Source organism: Brachyhypopomus gauderio, chromosome 14 (assembly GCF_052324685.1).
Source record: "Brachyhypopomus gauderio isolate BG-103 chromosome 14, BGAUD_0.2, whole genome shotgun sequence".
NCBI lineage: Eukaryota > Metazoa > Chordata > Actinopteri > Gymnotiformes > Hypopomidae > Brachyhypopomus > Brachyhypopomus gauderio.
In genome coordinates, this window is record NC_135224.1 from 12,607,451 (window position 1) to 12,629,405 (window position 21,955).

Consider the following 21,955-nt stretch of genomic DNA (forward strand, 5'->3'; position numbering starts at 1 on the left):
TCAGAATACAAAAGACAGAGGAAAAACAAATACAAGAACTCAGAACAAGGCCAATAAAAATAGAACAACTTACAAGGCAGGAATACGAACAACCAGGATTACTAACACAATGACTTCCAAAGAGGGACTCAAACACAGGGAGTACAAGTACCAAAAAAATCAAGACAAACTAGACACACCTGAAATCAAGGAAGGAGGGACAGACAAGACAAGGTGAACAACAAAAGACATGGACCGGACTAACTGGGGAACGGATCTAAACAAGGTTACACAGAAGACAGGACTGACAGCGGGACGGGATTCATATGTGACAGTATCACACTTCCTGTTTATTAATTTTTAGATTGAGACAGGATAGTCAAGTCCATTCCTCTTTTCCCTTAGACTGGCATTCCTTTTTATTTTGCTCTCCTCACCTATCACAGTAGTGAGCTGATACATGCACTTCCTATTTGCACGTGTCAGCTGTATGTGTTGGTTTTTAAAGTGACTGTTAACTGTAAGAATGAACTATAATGGAAAGACAAAGAGAATTCCATCCCATCATGGACTACTAAATTTCTAAATCATGTCACAGAAATAAAAGCTTTTAGATCTATGAAACAAAGATTGATAAGTTAACATCAACAATTCCTTTATGGGGGCAATAATGTATTGCAGTGTGTGAGCTCCATAGCCATTAAATTCTTATTATTCCCAACAGTCTCAAGGGAAGGAATTCCAGTACCATGATCAGGGATAGACACACACTATTCCTGCAATTGAAAGATAGCTGGATACGTCCTATATTTCACTCAGTGAATACACAGAAGATCATTTACACAACAGATTCATACTGCATGATTACCATGTCTTTCAGCCATTATGTCAAGATCAAAAACAAATACAGTCCATGAATTGAAATTAGAGCACTTTGGTATGTCCTACTACACACTGTGGCTGTAAGCATTATTTAAGCTAAATGAACAGATATTAATTAGATTTCTAAGAAAATCTCTGTGACTTGTCATCTACCATTTGTTGCATGCAGACACTTCCTCCTTTACAGAAATAAAGCATAGAGGAGTATAACAGAAGTTCTAAAACACAGAACACTAAAATTTGTTGTCTGTTATCCAGGCAGCATAAACAACATCTGAAATTCAGTAGTATGTTTTTTTCTTTTTAAAGGAAACTAGTGTGTTGATGGCAGGCCTTGCTTAGACATTCAATAACACAAACCACAAGCTCCTGGTCAAAGGACAGCAGAAAGTGCCCATATAAGGTGTAGATGTAAGTAGAGTTTGACTGATAAGGTGTCAGAGAGTGATCCATCATTTCCTGTTAAATGAGAGACAGGAAAAAGCTGTTCAGTGCAGAGTGAGACCTGGTGTGGTGAACTTCAGCGGACCAGCATACACCTTCTACTTCAGTGATGCACAGCCAAAGAGTAACACTTCTAACATCAGCATGAACCTCCTTTTAGATGGTTTATTTATGTGCTTTACACATGGAATACACGTGTCCCACATAGAATATTTTTGTATATCTTATAAGAACAACAGATTAAAAAATTATTATAAATTAGTCAGAACTGAACAACTCGCATGTTTCATGCATTAAGAGCACAGAAGCATACTCAAAAGGCAAAAGTCCAGGATGAGTGTGTGGGTGTGTGTATGTCGTAGTTTGACTATTTTCCTGTCACAGAATTGACCATGTATTCTTTTGACACACCTCATACTAGTGAAACCACAAGAGCATCGTTCCACCAGTTCCCACCTTGGTTACTGCTGACTGATCTCACCTATTATGTGTTATTCAACAAAATATAGCAAAGAAAACTTTATCCTCTTGTGAATTATTGCATTTAATATGGTCAATATATTACCAAAAACCATCTTTTTAAGCAGGATATTTGCACATTTACTGCATAACAAAATGTACAAATTTTGTACAAAACTAAATTACACAGACCTTGAAGCGATATTTACTGAATTCAAACGTTAGAATTTCAATTATGCATGGATTTTAGGTTTACATTAAGTATGTATTACTATTAATAGCAAATACTATTATTGCACTATTGTCATAACACTTATTACACTTACAATATGAACAAACATACTTCTAAAATGTATAATGTACAAATATTTGGCCTTATGGACAACTGTGGTTAGTAACCTTCAACTGTGGTTAATAACTGTTTGCAATTATTATTATTATTATTATTATTTTATACTGCATCATTGTCATAACCGATTTATAGTGTGTACATACCTGCATCCATTTTTAGACATCTATAACATCATAGTCATACCTGTATATTATAGCCATAGTTTTATAATCTATATATACTGTATCATAGTACAGTATGTACTTAGTACATACTCATGCACTTCTGGTTAGATTTTGTTGCATTGTACTTGTGACATGTGCAATGATAATAAAGTTTGATCTGATCTAATCTAATCTGTTTTATGTTTTCCATAAATTTCACCATAAAGCCAAATATACCTCGCTTTTTGTGTGTAGTGTATTACACATTGCAGCTGCATTTCTATACATTCAGTAATGTAAAAAGTGCATGTTATTTCACATATTCACCTGCCCCTGGGTTATTGATGACCACTGTTTTGCAGAGGTGCTGGTGTGTACCTGCCATTTTTTTGGCTGGATGCTGACAGCTTAACCTGTGGTCACCTCATGGGTCTAAAAACGGAATGGAAATAAAAACAGTCGGCCCCTCTTTAGCTTATGTACATTTGTGGTCAAAAGTTTCCAGAAATGTCTTCACACAAGACAGGCGCCCAACACATGCACATGCTTTAGCAGGTCTGCAGTGAGCTGTGAAATGAACTTCTGGGCTCTGCACATGAACACTACATCTCGCACTACCTGTTTTGGCTTTGCTAGTAAGCTGGGTCCTTACCACAGACCACAAGTCAATTTAGCACTTTTAAATAAAAGCTTATCACAAATCTATCTTATGTTAGATTTGTACAATAAAAATCCTTTCAAACTTTACTTCCAACCACAAACACCAAGCGACCATGAGGAATTGATTCTATTCACTCTTACATCATTCTTTACACCCCTTTAATAAGTCTAGTTTCACAAATATACTTGACACAAAAATCACTTGACCAACAGTACTGTTTGCACACAGCATGTGATTACCTGAATGGTAATGAGAAACGGGTGCAACAAACAAGAAGACAGGCCAATTAGATATGATTACCAGGCTTTGCAAATGCACTTTGACCTGTTTGCAAAGGCACTTTGAAGAGCACAGGAATTTGGGGGTAAAGATTGCAGTAAGATGAACCTTCATCTGATAAGACCAGCTCCCCTGCTTCACCCACACATCTTCTGCATGCTGTTTAGCACCAATGTGGGAAGCGCTGCTGATCCTTGCTCCCCTCAGAGCTGCATAATTACTCTGCTTCTTTGTGCTCATGAAACTAAAATCAGTCCCATGTCTGCTCCCATGGGTTGCACTACAAGTAGCGAGTGATATTTTGTAACAAGCTATTTGTTTGGCAACTCCAATGAAAAATCATTCGTATTCAGAGTCAAGTCGCCTTTATAGCCTTACTAAAGTTGCAACCACATTCTTTAATGTAGTTTAAATTGAACTTATGCTGGCAAATATATTCTATACACTATAAACTGTGTAATCTCAGAATATCAAAAAAACTACTCCTGGTTTCAGTGAGTCTCTGACACTGAGACACTGAGTTTATGTGTGGATTATTTTTACGGCTCCACAGTCGTGTTTTCCTTCGGTGTCGTCTGTGAGGGGTTCACCGGAGCGAGGCTAGGTGGTCCGCGGATGCCTCTCTCCTTGATCAAGCAGTCGTACGTGACCGCCAAACGGACCACCTGGTTAAAGCTCTGCCCCTGCTGATGGCCAGCCAACTCGGCGTGCAACTCGGGCTGCAAGCTGGCTATGAAGACGCCCACTAAGGCAGCATCGTTCCAGCCCGTGCTGGCCGCCAAAGTGCGAAAGTCCAAAGTATGCGAGGTTCGTGCCCTGCCTCACATTTCTCAGGGTCTCCTCCGTAGGGTTCCAGTGGCGCAATGTGGACCTTTTCCTCCTCTGGCTCGGGTGTTGAGGAGGCTGTCGCTTGGGAAGAAAGGTTCTGCAAACAGCTAGACATTAGATGCATGAAGTTCCTCGTCTCTTCAATCTCTTGCTGTTGCATCCCAATGGTCCTACCTTGTAGTGGCAAGATTTTGACTGGCGACAGCTCTTCTGCTCCAGCTGCCACAGGCTGCGCATTCTGTGACGCCGGGACAGAAGCAGCAGGAGGCAGAGGCTGTGAGCAGAGGCTGTGTGATGGAGTCCAGGCTGACCCACCGTGACAGGTATTGTTACGACGGGAAGGCAGGATGCCGGACGAGAGTGCAGTTTAACAAGCCTGCTTTGTTACGACCTTGTCTAGGCTCCTAGCCGTAACAGGGGTGTGAATGAATGGAAGATACAAAAGATACAGGGGACAAGGGGTTCCAGTATTATAAATTCAGTGTATTTGTATGTACAATTATATACAGGTGTAGAAAATACAAAGACAAAGTGCACACAAACATCAGAAGTGACCCTGGTGTCATGTGAGAGGACTCCAGCTCCCAGAATTCTCAGGCTGAGAGGATCTGCATCAGATTTTCTAACCACCTGCACCTAATTTACATTTTAGCATAAATACCTCTGTAACCGTGGGGACGTTGCGAAGTATTGCCAGAACTCTTTTAGATTGCATACCAAGCATTTTCTTCATTGCCATATTTACGTGTATTGCCAACTTGTGTATTGTTATTTGGATTATTTTCTTATGGATTTGCCCCTATTGTTACGGTAGTCTGCCCTTTTGGATTGTCTTTTGTGCATGATCTTGTTATTGTTAATTGTTTTTGTTATTGTTTCTGACTTTTGGATCAGAAAACATTAAAAAGAACTTTTTTGAACATGGCTGCACATGTCTCTGTTTAACTATACAGCAACCGTCACACCAGGCCAAATAAACAAAACCCACACTAGAAATAAACAGATATATCTATACTAGCAACTTGAAAAGACAACACTACACTGACTCCCTACATACAAACAGACCCAAACCCACAACCCAAACAAAATGGCAGCCACTTCCTACTCAGACGGTGCGCACAAAAACCACAAGTATATACAGTTTAAGGTGCAAGCAAAATCCATGTCAATAAACCAAACAACATACACCGAGTCATACATCGAAATAACCATAGTACAATCACTCTTAAACAATCTCACTGTGATGGGCAGGGGAGTGTGAAATAAAAAGGAAGCGATCACGCCAAGTCTCAGGGAAAAGGGAGGTTTTAATGAATAAATTGAGCAAACCAAAAACCGGTGACAAGATCCAAATGAAGCATACAATGGCCAGCAGTCAACGGGTACAAAGAAGACATATATAGACAAACAAACGACCATCAGGTGAGGCGGAACAAAGGCCCTGCCAACCTGAGGGACAAACACAACACGATAAGACAACTGCTGCTGTATACGGGGGTGACCATTAGGGGGCCCGCCGTACCGTGACACTTATAAGCTAACCAATCTCCAAACATACTAACACAAGAGCTGTCCAAATGAGTTTGCCGGGTCCTCCTGATTTCTCCTTTTATTTGTCGGCTGAGGGCGGAGACGTCTTCCGATTGGTCCATGTAGCCCATGTAGGATTTCAGGAGCGGAACACGCAACGGAAAACATGGAGAGAACTGCCTATATAAAACAAACTGAACAGCTTGCAAACACTCACACATGAGGAGACTAACATTACATATACATACATATACTTCCTGTGTGTGGGGGCTGAACTAATACGTGTCTATGTAGGATTAATTATTGATGATGTTGTTGGCTATGTCATATGACCTGTGAGGAGGAAGGAAGCTAGCCTTTTCCTTGCTAAATACTTCCCTGAGGTCATGGTACTTTAGTCAGGTCTACTGGGTCGGGAGAGCGGTGGAGAAGGGAGTTGAGATGCCTCTTGAGGCAGGTTTCCCTACAAACATAACCCCAATTATGCATAGTACGAGAGAGCCACTTGATTTCAGGGTTCTGGCCCTGTAGCCAAGGGAACCCTAGTATGAGTCGCATGTGGGGACCTTCTATGTCCATGTTTATAGGTATGGTTTGCCTTGCAACTTCACCTGAGGTTAATGCACGCCCGTCCACAGCAGCCACAGTGAGGGGTTTGTCAAGACTGACCAGGAGTATGCCTAACTCCTTGACCAACGAGGCATCAATAAAATTGGCAGCGGCGTCAGAATCAATAAATGCCAATAGGTGTCTTTCTTTGGAACCCCACCAGGTTAACAATACGTGGACATAGAGTCCATTACTAGGATGACTTAAAACCTGACCCACCAGGGCCTCCGTATTCACTGGCCGGCTGCCCCTTTTCCCTGTCAAGGCATCGGGTACGCTGATGCCCTTCACCCCCACAGTAGTGGCACCTGCCTTCTTGGAGACGAGACTGTCTCTCCTGACGTGACAGGAGGGTGTGTCCTAGTTGCATGGGTTGTGGGTTGTTAGCAGCTTCTCGCTGTTCAACAGTACGTTTAACCTCTGCGGTGGGTGTAACGTTGCGTAGAGGCAGCCTTCTGTCTGCTTGCGTTCACGACGGCGATTATGTAGACACACTGTGAATGCGATTAAAGTGGTCGGCTGGTGGGTTGCAGAGAGCTAACTCGTCCTTGAACTCTTCAGAAAGACCTTCTTGAAATATAGCCACGAGCGCATCAGACTCTCTGAAGCGAGTGTTCTGAACTCTAGAGAATATTCTGCCACTGACATTTTACCCTGGCATAGGCACAACAGGCGTGGACCCACTACCCCCCTAGATGACGGATGGTAAAATGCTTGTTTCATGGCGGCAGAAAAATGTTCATATGTGGAGCAGTTAGCATGTGATTACCACAGAGGAGTAGCCCAAGCTAAAGCCTTGTCAGTTAATAAGGCCACTATGTAGGCTACTTTAGCATGTTCAGTAGGGAAGCGTGATGGTTGCTGTTCGAACACCAGCGCGCACTGTAATAGGAAGCCTCTACACCCTTCAGGGTCTCCTGAATAACGAGCAGAAGGAGGGAGAGCCGATTCAAGATGAGCCACGGCAGCGGGTGCTTGAATTGGCCTTATGAGAGGCGTCTCACTAGAGGCAGGGGTAGAACTGGCTAGAGTCTGTATAGTTGTGGAGATGTTGCCAAGCTGCTCTATAATCTGTCGGATTACAGTGAGAGCAGCCCTGAGCTCACGAGTCGTGGCTGGGTCCATGTTAGGCTGATTTGTTCTGTAACGCGGTAGGTTTGGTGACATACTCACAGCGTGTGTAAACTGAGAGAGAGGTGGACCCAATTGCTGGCTCGAACTGACACAATAAGCAGCGATGGAATTAGTCAGCGTGAGAGTAAATCAAACACACGCACAGTGGCAAAAACACGACGTGGAAAATTGAACGCGTACAAAGCAAAACTCACCCGTAAAGAGAGGGGAGAAAAATAACAAAGGCAACTCAAAAGACAAAAACACAATGTGTAAAAACAAAACCAAGGACGCCAGGGGAAGTAACTGGCAGCAAGCAAAATGTGGCAACAAACAAAACCAAAATAAATGTATAACGGATAGGAAGTAAAACAGATGGAGGAAAACTTAAGAGAGAGAGGAAGGTGGCAAGACACCTTGTAACAAGAGGCAACGGTAGAGAATGCAGGGAAAGGCTGATAGTATACCGGCATGACCAAAACGAATCAGCAGTGATCCGTCAAAACAAACTTCCTTAAATAACCAGAATGACAGGTGTGGCGGATCACCACTGATTGTGCTTATTTTGTCTGGTGCTGACACGAGAGCCTCCAGTGGTGGTAGGAGGAGCGGCATCCGAGCCAGTCCTGACGCTCCCTTCTTCTGGTTAGTATACAGAATTTCTATGTTGGATCTTCAGTGGAGTGTCCCATTCATTTTGTGGAGTTTCATTGTATTGACTCCATTTCCCAGTTCTTCTAATGGCCAGCATAATGATACACCAAGGGCACTGAGCAAAAGTAGGCAGATGCATAAGTTGAGTAGAGTGAGGTGTATTATGGACAAATACTAAACCAGAATCCTTATAACAGTCCAGGCTCATGTTCCGATGGCAGTCAGACAAAATTGAAGAGACATAACAAACTAAAATAAACATCTGTTTCCAGGGCAAGATGAACAGGGCATATGAACAAAGGGCATGAACAATGAATAATAGGTGAACCTCACCATAGGGTTTTCTCACTGTGCACACGAAAATGAATGAAAAAATTAAAACTGATATTGAAAAAACATTTTTAACTGAAATGAATAATAACGGTAAAAAAAGATAATTAAATGTAACTGTATTACATGTTTAGAAAAGTAACTAAAACATTCTGAAATTATAGATAAGACACCCTTTGTTTTCGTGTTTGTCAATTTATAAGTCTTGTGGACTGATATGAAATCAATTTTCTTCACTAGAAGTTTGACATTAGCTGGCAGAACCGTACTGGTTTGTCATGTCATTTCTTGTTTACAGCTCCTGCTCGCCATGCTATCCTGCAAAATTACGACAACAAAAGTTGGGAGAAAATGACGAGACGAGTTCTGATTTTTTAAAAATATGACTACGAGAAAGAAAGACTAAGTGTCTTGTAGTGAAAACAGGTGATAAAATATGTGGAGTAGTTCTCAAGAAGAAACCACCCACAAATCTCAAAATTCATTTGAAAAGCTCAAGAGGACTAACTGCCAGTAACTTGACAAGCTAGCCTCTCTGAGTTGCTCCGCCAAAGTAAAGCGATCCCGGCTAGGTAGCACCGGGAATGAGACAACCATAATGGACCATTTTCACCAGTGATCAAATAGCTGCTGATTAGTTAATATGCAGGAAAACCGCAAGTGGGAGAATGCACTGGGTAGTGTGTTGAGACTGGATGTCCACACGACTGTGTGACTTGATTGCCTTCAAAAAGTTTAGCTTTTCACTTGAACCAAATAAGGTTAGGTTACATAAGGTTACATTCTCATGTTCATGTCTGTCCTTAGTTTGACAATTTTCAGCAGTAGTATTACACATTTTGCACTTAAGGCTGCTATCTTGTGGACTGTTACAGTTTTTGTGGACAGTTGGTTGTTCAACAGTAATTGAATACATTTTTTTAAATGGTATCTTTTGATGAGTTTTTATTAGACAATATTTACCTTTTTGAATTCTGCACCTGACAAATAACCCAAAGTATGAAAAAACTAAAACTAATGCTAAAACTAAGGAAAACTTTTAAAAAAAGCTAAAAAACTAAAGCAAACATGCTCTAAAAATGAATTAAAACTAACTGAATTAGACAAAAAGTCACAATTAAATAAAAACTAAACTATAACGAAAAATCCCAAAATATTATAACCTTGCACCAAACACCCAACAGGAGGGACAGGACCACTCCCAAACACACTGCTCGAGCTGAGCTATAATGGAGAATTAAGACTCTCCCTACTTTCACTTGCCCTCTTGCCTTTTATTATCACAAAATTATATTATCACAAAATAATAATTGTGGTGATTTCCTGTTTAATTTTGAAAATGTTTATAAGCAGGTGTTAATTTTCAACAAAACACACACAAAAATATGCTGAAAAATACTAGACTATTAAGTCTAGGAGCCAAGTTTGACATTGCCCTTCTTACCATGTTTACATCACTCAGTTTGGATGGATTCTTCAATTCTTTGGGTGGTGCAGTTGGTTGGGGTACAAAGCCAGGGGTCCCAAGAGACAGATGTGTTTACTGACCTGAGATCTACTTCCTTACATGGTCATCAAGAAGCTGAGTGATTTGACCTGACCTGAAATGGCATTAATGTTCATTTCAAGGTGATCCTGAACATGATTATAAGTGCAGAGCATTCAGTCACTGAATAAACGTTTACTGCACTCATAAAAATACATAGACGAACAATATACTGTATGCAATGTATAATGACTCCATTTAATGAAAGTATAACTCACCGGACGAATCAGCTAGCTGCATATAAATACAACACACCCCCACCACGCCCCTTTTCTTTATCTTATGAGGTGTGATTTTAGGTGAATTGAGACAAGAGGGAAGGAAAGTCTTCTTTGCACATAGGAAAATATGTCTGGCTTGCTATATGTAACTTTTATTGTCATAACCCTCTGTGAGTATACACATTTCCTACTTGGTTTATTCCTTTAAGAGAGAAGGTTAAATAGAAATAAAATTTAATCAGTTTAAAAATGGCAAATAAACTAATCCACAGTTTAGAGGGTACCTACAAATGTATGTTTACCTATAAATTTATGGCGTGTTTTTAGCTTTACATCATTGTGTTTATTAAGAGAAGATTCTTACAACTATGCATTTTATCATTTTAAGGTGGTAATCAAGGTGGACTTGCTGCTGGGGTTATCTCACAGCTGGAGTCAATAGTGAGGGTACAGCATGGACTACCAACCACTCTTCAGTGCTATGTTCAATCAGATGCAAAATTTACACAATTTTTAATTTTATGGATGAAAATTCCTCGTAACAAAGCTCCAGTGTGTATCGCTACTGCACAGTCCCTTGTAGATCATGTGATAATGTATGAACAATTTCAAAACCACTCCAGAATCAACGTCACATGGAATACAAGTACCTTTAGTTTGTCATTCTCATCAGTGGAACAAACAGACAGTGGAAGATACATTTGTGGTGCGTATATGTATAAAACATTTTATGTTGGAAACGGTACTGAGCTGATCATTCAAGAACACGCTGAAGGTAATGTTGAACAAGTATGGAAGATCTTTAATTATAAAATAATTGAACATTGACAAATGTTACTACTGGACAGGCTGTAAATATATACAATTAACATTATATATATATATATTAGTGGTGGGACTTTAACGCGTTAATTTCGATTAATTAATTACAGGAAAATTAACGCACTAAAAAAATTAACGCATTTTAACGCACGATACACTTTTGCATCGTGGAATGTTTCTCAGTGCACGAGTTCCAGACATACAGATTATATGGACGCACGATAAGATGAGCATGATGCAGATGACTGAAGAGGCTACGCTGGTGGATGGGAAATTTAAATATAAGAAACTTCCAAATGGAAGTTCAAACAAAAATAGTGTTATTTACACTTTATGTAGGAAGAGTTCGCTTATCACAGGAGCACTTCCACCCTTCGTTACCACCTCAACGCAAAACATGTTGCAGCTAAAGCTGGGCGTACACTGTACGATATTTTAAATCGTGTACTCAGCTTCAGCTCAAACTGTATGACTAACTCGTTGCGGAGAGTCGGCTCGTGGAGCTGCTTCAACTCTGCGATACTCTCACGAGGAGCGATTTGAATTTCAAACATGTTTGATATTCTTGCGACGCTGCGATTTCTGATCGGGAGTTGGTCGTGAGGTGTGAATCGCTCCTCGTTTACCTGTGTAAACTATACGATGCACGACACGCGATTGAGCCGAAACGAGTGAAAATCGGCTGAAAATGGGCCAAAAATCGCACAGTGTACGCCCAGCTTAACGCGCAGGTCAGTAATCATAACTTAGCTGCTAAATGTATTCCTAGTACGATAGGGTGACCTAAACGTCCGCATTTCACATCCTGTCCCGGTCGTCCCGGGTTTTTTTTAAAGTGAGGAAATGTCCTGGTTTTTAAAGTACCTTCATTGGACCATTAAGACTGGATTAAACTTTCGCGAGTGACCGTAGCGCGCGACTCCGCACGCGTTTATACATGACGCGTCATATTATTTGTGTTGTTCGCTCTCTGTGGTCAAAGATAAAGGCTTACAAGAAGCGCTGCACATTGCGTCAACTGATGCAAGTTATGAACTACCGTCCAGGGGTGAGTTTCCCAAAACGTTCTTAGCACCAAGTACTTCTTAACCTCGTACGTAAGAACGAGGGAAAAAAAACAGGTTATTACTCAAGTAAAACAGGTTATTGTGAAGAGTGCCACAAATGTGGCTCTGACTGGGGATCACTGGACCTCTGTTAGCAACAAGAATGATCTTGGTGTGACAGCTCATATTATAGATGATGAATGGAAGATCCAGTCATTTGCTTTGAGCATGCAGAAGACCACTTCTAGGCACTATGGAGATGCCTGTGGCAGAGGCCTGGGAAATTTAAGAAAAGTATACCATCTAAAATGGTATTAAAAAACATCTTCTGATTTACTTCAATTCTTCCAATATCCTGAGCAAAACTCCCAAAATTAAACAACATTTTTGGTCAGAATTTCCAATGTTCTGAACTGTTTTCTGCACTCATAGATTGGTCTGTGTAGTAGACTGGTGGAAAAATAAACAAGATGTTGAAGATTGATTATGTTCATTGATTCATTCATCATTCAAACTTAAATTAATATTTCTCATGTTAAATACTGAAATGCGATTAAAATGCGATTAATTTCGATTAATTAATTACAAAGCTTCCGATTAATTCGATTAATTTTTTTAATCGCGTCCCACCCCTAATATATATATATATATATATATATATATATATATATATATATATATATATATATATATATATATATATATATATATATATATATATATATATATAATGTTAATTATAAATGTAAATCTTTTACGGCACATGATGTAATCACTCCAGGCCAAGACACTGAACAGAAACAACGTAGGTTTGATCTGATCATTATTTTATGTCACAGAACAAAGTACTTTGTTGTGCGAGTTAGTCATAGCTATATATATATACTGCATATATATATATATAATTCAACTGATATACATACACTATATTGCAAAAAGTATCATCCTGTCATGTAGGGCTACGCCCCCCTCTTCTAGCTGTCACTCCTTGTTCCTCATGCCTGTGTTGTTCCCTGCTTGTCAATCCCTCCTTGTCATTTGTTGTCATGGCTTCCCTGCATCTGCCACACCCATGTCGTCAATGTTTCCACCTGTGTCTTGTTAGCGTTGTACATTTATACTCCCTGTGTTTCCCTTGTCCCTTGTCGGTTGTTTTGCAATCTCTGTTGTTTTGTTCTGGTTGTGAGTATTGTTCTTGGTTCAATCGTGCATTCTTTCTCGTGTTCTTCCCATTACCCTGTTAGTACTCCTTGTGTGTTGTCATACCTGTTAACCTTTTGTGTTTGGACTGACCTTATGATATGACCCGTGCCTGCCATTATGACCGCAATTCTCGAATTCCCTTTAATAAATCTCGCTCTCCTTAGCGTTTGTGTCCACCTCCTCGCTCCGCAGTGTATGCTGCGTTACACACCCATCCAAATTATTGGAATCAGGTGTTCCAATCACATTGAGTCCTGACCTCAACCTGATAGAACACCTTTGGGATGAATTAGAGCGGAGACTGTGAGCCAGTGTTTCTCGTCCAATATCAGTATTTAACCTCACAAATGCGCTACTGGAAGAATGGTCAAAAATCCTAATAAACACACTCCTAAACCGTCTGCATAGCCCTCCGAGAAGAGTTGAAGCTGTTCTAGCTGCAAAGGGTGGACCAATGTCATATTGAACCCTATGGATTAGGAATGGGATGTCACTTAAGCTCATATGTGAGTCAAGGAAGGTGAACGAATACTTTTGGCAATATAGTGTATGATAAATGAATACTCTTTAAACTTTTATATGACATGAATAATTTTGACAAGCTAAAACCTAATTCTCTTCCATTGGCAGGAAAGTCACAAATATTTGAATCTTTAGTTCCAGCATTAGCAGCAACTAATGTGGCATCGATATTTGTCATCATTTTACTCTGTTACCTCTTAATTAAGAACAAATCAGGTAAGAATATTTAGAAATTAAATTACAGATGTGCAGTTAATATAATATAGTAAGTTTTGTCATGTGCTTTGGTACATTAGCTCCAAATTTTTGTTACTTTTAGATGAAATATGTTTTAAATATAATCTAAAAATGAAGAGAACATTTAAGTTTATTAAATATATATTTTTTGTGTAAGTGTTGTATATTTGTACATTATTTTTGCAGGTATACCAGGAGGAGCCAGCAGTGCAGGTGACAGTGTAAGTAGTAATGAACTGTTGAATGATGAACTAAACTTTACACCATTTAGAATCTCAATACTATAAAAACGTTACAAGTGCACCATAGCTAACAGGCTCTGTAAAAACTGATGAAATCTGTGTTTAACATGTGTCCATTTCTAAATAGAACACAGATGAAGTAAACTATGCTGCTCTCACATTTGGGCACACACAGAAGAGAACTGCACAGAAGAAGGACAATGTGGAACCATCGGTTATATATGGTGCTCTTCAAACCCTAAAGTAGTGCAAAATGACTTTAGCTTTTTTTGCAGTTTTGAATATTCACCTTTACTGCCTGTAAAATGATCATGTCAGTGTTCATAAGTACACTATTGCCTGAGGACAAATGTTTTTTGCACTCAGCAATTATTTACCATTAAAATCACTGTATTCTCTGATCGATAATATTATAAATGTGTCATGGTCGCCTCCGTCTGCAGTGGCAGTATTTCATTGTTGTTGCGTTGTGCTCGTCCCTCAGGTGGGCGGGACTCATTAGGATTTCCAACACCTAAGGGTCGTTTGTCTGTCTATATGTCTTTGTACAAGTTGACTGCTGGTTATTGTATCATTTTTTTGTTGTGCATTTATTCATCAAATCTCCCCTTTTCCCTCTGAAATTGGTGTGATAGCTTCCTTTTTATTTTTGCACTCCTTGCACGTCACAAAATGCATCCCAAGACATGCATCCTTTCCAGTCAGCTGAGATCTCTAGCTAGCAGCTTGTGTTATTGCATTTTACTCCTGCAGTTGTTTTAATAGATATTCAATTATTTTAATGTACTGTAGATACATGATTTTACAGTACAAAAGACATATAATTTATACCTTTAATATACATTTTATTTTCAAGAATTCTTATTTCAGGGGTTAAGTGTTTGTGAGTGCCATTTCCTAGCTGTTTTTAGTGTTGTAAAACCCAGTAGATACGTATGGGTTTTGAAATTTGTATTCACTTCTTTTTGTTTTTATTAACTTTTTGTTTAAATGCTATAGCAGAATTGTGCATCTAAGCCTGTAATTCATGCACACAAACATGAAGTCATTAATATTATTGAATTATATTAAATGTATGTTTGTTTTTAATAAATTTTTTTGAACTACATGTTTTCATGTTTTAGGCAATTGAATGAATGATGAGTCTTACCATTAATGTTTATACACATTAATAGACCTCATATTCACACTTTGTTCTGTATAATTTTGATTAATCAAATACATAATTCATGTGATTCATGAAGAGTTGCATTGATCAAGACAGACAGACTCTTGTTGCTCACCTGGTTTTTCACGGCAATAGGCAGCCATCCTAACGATATCCGTGATGACCTGCCTATCCCCTGGAGATTCCCATGTACCCAGGTGACAGGGAATTAGCTGTCTCTGTTTTGGAATTATCTCATAATTCCTGGCATCTTAGAGGTAACAGTCCTAAGTGTCCTTTTTCCAGCTTCTCATATTCCATCCTTTGGATGTGATAATCACTTAAAATCACCCCATCTATTACTACTGCTGTTTTCTGCATCTTGTCTACTATTGTGATGTGATTGTGTCTCCATTAGGTGAGGTCCCACTGGACCAAATCCTTGTTATTCGCCACCATTTTTTTGTAGTTTCTCCCAATTGAACCTGACAGTGTTCATATCATATACAGTGAGGAAAATAAGTATTTGAACACCCTGTGACTTTGCAAGTTCTCCCACTTAGAAATCATGAAGGGGTCTGAAATTTAAAGTCATGCATGACATGGAAAGTTCTCCTGCTTTAATCAGCACACATCCAGGTCTGTCTTAAGTTTGCCCATGTTCTTAATTACACTCGCTGTGTTTGGAGGACAGAGAATGATGAGTACCATCCCAAAACCACCATCCCTACTGTGAAACATGGGGGTGGAAGCATCATGCTTTGGGGGTTTTTCTCTGCACATGGGACAGGACGACTACACTTTATTAAGTAGAGGAAGACCGGGGCCATGTATTGTGAGATTTTGAGGAACAACCTCCTTCCCTCAGTTAGAACACTGAAGAGGGGTTGTGGCTGGGTCTTTCAACACGACAAGGACCCAAAGCACACAGCTAAGTCTGCAAGTCTTGGATCACATGCTGCAGTAGCGGTTTACAGATGGTAAGAAGTTGAACAGTTTGTGTGCAGGATGTGTGGGATCTTTGTTGATACTGATGCTGAAGGAAAGGTACAGGTCCTGGATGGAAGACTGGGCTGATCTGGTGATCTTCTCCGCTGACCTCACCACTCTATGAAACAGGGCAGTTTCCATACCAGACTGACTGGTAAGGATGCTCTTGTAAGCACCCATGTGAAAGGTGGTGAGGGCAGAAGGTTGGAGTTTAGGTGTCCTCAACTAGCGTAGAATGTGGAGACATTGTTGTACCTTCTTGACTAGGGTGTTGGTGGACCAGGTAAAGCAGTGGGGAACCGTCAGGGCCCTCTACGCCCTTTCAGAGGGCCTAAAATATTCATAAAACATAAATATATATAATTTATCCAATTGTATATCTACTTACAGTTTGACAATTGACATCTAAACAATTACAAAAATTTAAGCAAATAAATTATTCACCCGTGTCTATTCAATATGTGTTGGAAGGTGAGGTTAAATTAGTGGAAGCCTGTGAGCCTGTGTCTCCCCCTATCAGGACTGTGATTCCCGCTGTTTGTTTACAGAGGGCCTGGCGGTTATAATTCAGCGCAATACCAGTTTCAAATGACAGTAAAATTGACCAATCATATCTTCCCTCTTAATGGGCGGGCTTAACTGTATGATTATTTTCCGCCCGCTGTGGCGACGCTAGCTGTCGTTGGTGTACCACCGCTAGCTAGTTTCGATTCAGTCCTTTGATGCCCTCGTGTGCGTTGTTTATATATTCGGCTCCTGAGGAACATGGAGCTGGTAACCTTATTTTGTTGGAACCTTATTTTGCTTAAGAAGTTATCTAGTACATATGTACATTGTACATAGTTTATTGTGTTTTTAAAGCTGTACTGTAATCTCAATTTTAATTCTTTTTATTAAGTTAATTAGGAGAGGAAACTAATTATTTTCGGGGCGGGGGGGGGGGGATGGGAGCGGGCTCAGGTATAATGGTCACGGTTCGCTACTGAGGTAAAGTCATCTGTGATATGCACTCCCAGGAACTTTGTGCTTTTCACAGACTCCACAGCACTGCCGTTAATGCTGTGTGGGGTGTGCTGCATGCAATTCTTTCTGAAGTCTATCGTTATTTCTTTGGTTTTGCTGATATGGAGTTGCAGTTTATTGATGTCACACCAGAAATTGATGTACCTCCTCTCTATACGCTGATTCATCATCATTGATGAGGCCCATCACTGTTGTGTCAACTGCAAACTTGATAATGTGGTTTGAATCATATCTGGCACAACAGTCATGAGTCAATGGTGTGAACAGCAGGGGGCTTAGTACACAACCCTGGGGAACCCCAGTATTCATGATAATGGTCTCTGAGGCGTTATTGCAAACTCTTACTGATCGTATTCTGTCAGTGAGAAAGTCCAGTATCCAGTTGCATAGTTTGATGCTGATTTTTATTTTCCTTAGTAAAATATATATTTTTGCTTTCTTGGCTCAGTTATACTTTTGCGTCCTCGCTCCGCTCTGGAACCACTGCAATGCAGTTCCAGAGAGTCCAATAGTGTTGTAGAGATGATCCAGTAGGATGGAATGATCCACTGTATCAAAAGCCACTGTTAGGTCAAGTAGAATAAGCAGGGATGGTGACCCTGCATCAGCTGTCATTAGTAGATCGTTTGTTACCCTAAGAAGGGCGGTTTCTGTGCTGTGTGCTGGATGGTGTGGAGTTTGTACTCGCATGAATAAATAAACATCACATAAGGAGTCAGTGGTGGTTTATTAGGTTACGTTCGAAACCTTCAGCTATACAACAATGATTTTAATCTTGCGTGTACCGCGCCCAAGTCTCTCTGCTGTTTTACGCATGTGCAATTCAATTACATCTTCTCATGGTGCATTCACTAACAGTCCATTTCAATGTATTTGAGTTTTACACATTACCAAAACATTACAGAAGGAAACCAGACTGGAACTTCTCAAACGTTTCCGTTGAGACGTTGCGATGCAACTGCCTTCTCTAGGACCTTTAATAAAAAATGAAGGTTGGAAATAGGCCTGTAGTTTGCAAGCACTGCACTTTTTGTTTCCCTCAAAAACAGGAGAAGAAACATTTACCTGATGAATTGTAATGTTGCATTGTGTTCCAGGTTTGAAAAGTGCTGGTATTTTGGTTACAGTACTTGAAAATGCTTGAAATTGTAATTGTATTTCCTTTCACAACAAATAGCTGTCTGACTGAATAGTTTGCTTGTATTACTACATTTACAAATACATTTACAAATAATACCACGTAGCGACACAAACATGATGTCAGGAGATACATTATTTAAATGACAGGAGATACACTTCCAATAAAGTGAGTATTGGAAAATCTCATTTTGCTGCTGCATGTAACTACTAAAGTAACTTGTAATCTAACTTTGGCTTGAGACTATCTTGCATTGCTTTCTTACACTGTCTTCAAATACAGGTGATGGTCATAAAATTAGAATATCATGAAAAAGTTTATTTATTTCAGTAATTCCATACAAAATGTGAAACATGTCTATTTTAGTCATTCATTACACACAGAGTGTTAACAATTTGATGATTATAACTGACAACTAAGGAAAATCCAAGTATATCAGAAAATTTGAATATTACTAAAGACCAATACAAAAAAGGACTGAAAAGTATGAACATGAAAAGTATGAGTATGTAGGCTATAGCACTCGATAGTTCCTTTTGCCTGAATTACTGCAGCAATGCAGTGTGGCATGGAGTCGATCAGTCTGTGGCACTGCTCAGTGTTCTGAGTGTCCAGGTTGCTCTGATAGTGTTGGTTCTGGCGTAGCCTATTGCATCTTCTTCTTGTCAATACCCCATAGAATGTCTATGGGGTTAAGGTCAAGCATGTTTGCTGGCCATATAAGAACAGGGATACCATGGTCCTTAAACCATGTACTGGTAGCTTTGGTACTGTGTGCAGGTGCCAAATCCTGTTGGAAAATGAAATCTGCATCTCAATAAATTAGTCAGCAGCAGGAAGCATGAAGTGATCTCAATCTTCCAGGTAGACGGCTGCATTGACCTTGGACCACAGAAAACACAGTGGACCACTGACTGTGGAAACTTTATACTGGATCTCAAGCAACATGGATTCTGTGGATTTACATTCAGCAGAGGACATAACGTCCTTTTTGTCTTTAGCTCAGTCGAGACGCTTCTGATGCTGTCTCTTGTTCAAGAGTGGCTTGACACAAGTAATGCGACAGCTGAAACTCATGCCTTGCATACATTTGTGCGTGATGGTTCTTGAAGGACTGACTCCAGCTGCAGTTCAGTTTTTGTGAATCTCCCCCACATTATTGAATGGGTTTTGTTTCAAAATCCTCTCCAGGGTGCAGTTATTCCTATTGCTTGTACACTTTTTTCTACCACATATTTTTTTCTACCACACTTCCCTTCTCCTCTTTGTTAATGTACTTGGACAAAGAGCTCTGTGAGCTTCTTTAGCAATGACCTTTGTCAAGTCAGCAGTCTTCCCCATGATTGTATAGCCTACAGAACTAGACTGAGAGACTATTTAAAAGCCTTTGCAGGTGTTTTGAGTCAATTAGCTGTATAAGAGTGTTGCACCAGGTATCTTCAATATTTTGACAATATACAAATTTTCAGATTTTTCATTAGTTGTTATAATCATCAAATTATAAGAAATAAACATTTGAAATACTGTATATCAGTCTGTGTGTAATGAATGAGTATAATACTCAAGTTTCACTTTCTGAATGGAATTACTGAAATTCCATTAATAAACATTTTCATGATATTCTAATTTTATGACCAGCACCTGTAATTCTCCTTCTGGCCATCTTTTTTTCTTCTCTTTTTTGTTCTTCTGCCATCCTGAGTGATGTTAGGCAGTGTGACGATGGGTGCGACGTCAAGGACGAGACACAGATCCTTGCTTTAGCAGACGTCACGTTTAATAGATATACAAATAAAGCGCGTAGAGCACACGTAGAACATTCAACATCAATGGAGACGTGTATACTTTAGACAAGGACGAACACAGGACACTGTGCGAGCGCACATTAAATAGACAAACCACATTAGCCCCACGTGATTACGAGACGAGTCACAGGTGAGACAGATTATCGCAAGACATAACCATAACCACAGACGCAGACGATGCACGTGGACTATGTAAACACACGCCCAAAAGGGAGGGGCCGGGGTCCTCAACGTGACAGGCAGCTAAGTTTTTAGATCTTCCCTATCATGTTCCTGTCTTTTTCCAGGCCTAGCATAGTGATCTTCATTGTACTGTTAATATGTATTTTATTTATTTTTGTCACGTCCAGCTCCGCCCTCCTTCCCAGTCTCGTGTCATTTGCCCTAGCCCCGCCCTGTTGTAGTAAAATGTTGCATTATAGAATGTGCAGAGGTTGTGAGTGTGCAGACTAACTACGATCCATCCATGCACAACTCAAGTCATCCTTTCCAGCTCAGTTCACCATGCAAAAATATCCATCTAACAATGCATCTGTAGTCTGATGCTGACTGCTAATGATTGGTTAGAGGACGGCTAATGATGAATCATAAACTACAACACATGTTATGGGGCAGTCATGGCTTGGTGGCAGTCATATGTCATATGACATAGGTAAAATAGGCAGTCATATGTCATATGACATAGGTAAAATGGTGGGCGTAGTATGTCCATGGTTGTATGCATAATGGCCAGTCATCTACTGAAAGAACATACTACTTTAACGGTTGAACAGAACAAACTGCATTGAAATCTAGTGTGTACTGCTTAAATATGCCATTTTGGATTGAGCATGAGATGACAAATCGGCGAAGGTGGGGCTAAACATGACAATTATATTAATGTGGTGTCATGATAGGCTGGCCCCGGTTTCTAAGGGAGACACGCACCAATACACTCATCACCTACACTCCTCCCCTGGTCCCAATCACCATCATATTAACACACCCACTCATTATCATCATCAACTGTTCTTTATTCCCTCAGTGAACCTATTTAAGCCAACAGGTCCTGCTCTATCTCGCAGAGCATTGATCTCAGCTCAATACACTGTCAGAGAGAGATGTGCTCTGAGATCGGAGTTGCCTTCATTTGTCCTCCTCAGCACCTTAGAAACTGCCAATGCTTACTGCACTCAACTGTACATGTTTTATTGTATGCTGTGCTATGGTACTTATTTGTTTGTTTATCACTACATGGCATGATTGACATTAAAATCATGCCTTTGCCACTCTAATCTTCTGCTCCATCACTCACTCTGCGACAGTAAGTTTGCATGTTAGTTCAAACGACAATTTAGACTGTTTCTGCACACTTTAAATCCGTCTTTTTTTTTCCTCACTGTGTCAATTTTACACCCAAGGTAACATTTTACGTTCCCCCCCCCCCCCCCCCCCCCTCAACAATTCACGTTCACAACCCCCCCTCCCCAACAATTTACACTCGCCGCCACCCCCACCGTGTGTCAGTAATGAAATGAAATGAAATGAAATGTGCCATATTTTGTCAATTGTGATTTTTACACCCCAATCGAAATTTTTCCTCTGCTTTTAACCCATCTGTGCAGTCAGAACACACACACACTAGTGATTACTAGGGGGCTGTGGATCACATGTGCCCAGAGCGGTGGGCAGCCCTAGCCCGGCGCCCGGGGATCAGTTGGGGTTAGGTGCCTTGCTCAAGGACACCTCAGTCATGGCTTGTCTGGGAATC

General features: G+C 40.1%; 1 long non-coding RNA gene across 1 annotated transcript; it reads left to right on the forward strand.

Moving 5' to 3' along the window:
- Positions 1 to 10,132: 10,132 nt before the first annotated feature.
- Positions 10,133 to 15,113, forward strand: LOC143475104 (uncharacterized). Its single transcript, XR_013120925.1, has 5 exons — positions 10,133 to 10,200; positions 10,419 to 10,805; positions 13,732 to 13,839; positions 14,047 to 14,081; positions 14,230 to 15,113. It is a non-coding gene; the product is annotated as an uncharacterized LOC143475104 (long non-coding RNA).
- Positions 15,114 to 21,955: the final 6,842 nt, after the last annotated feature.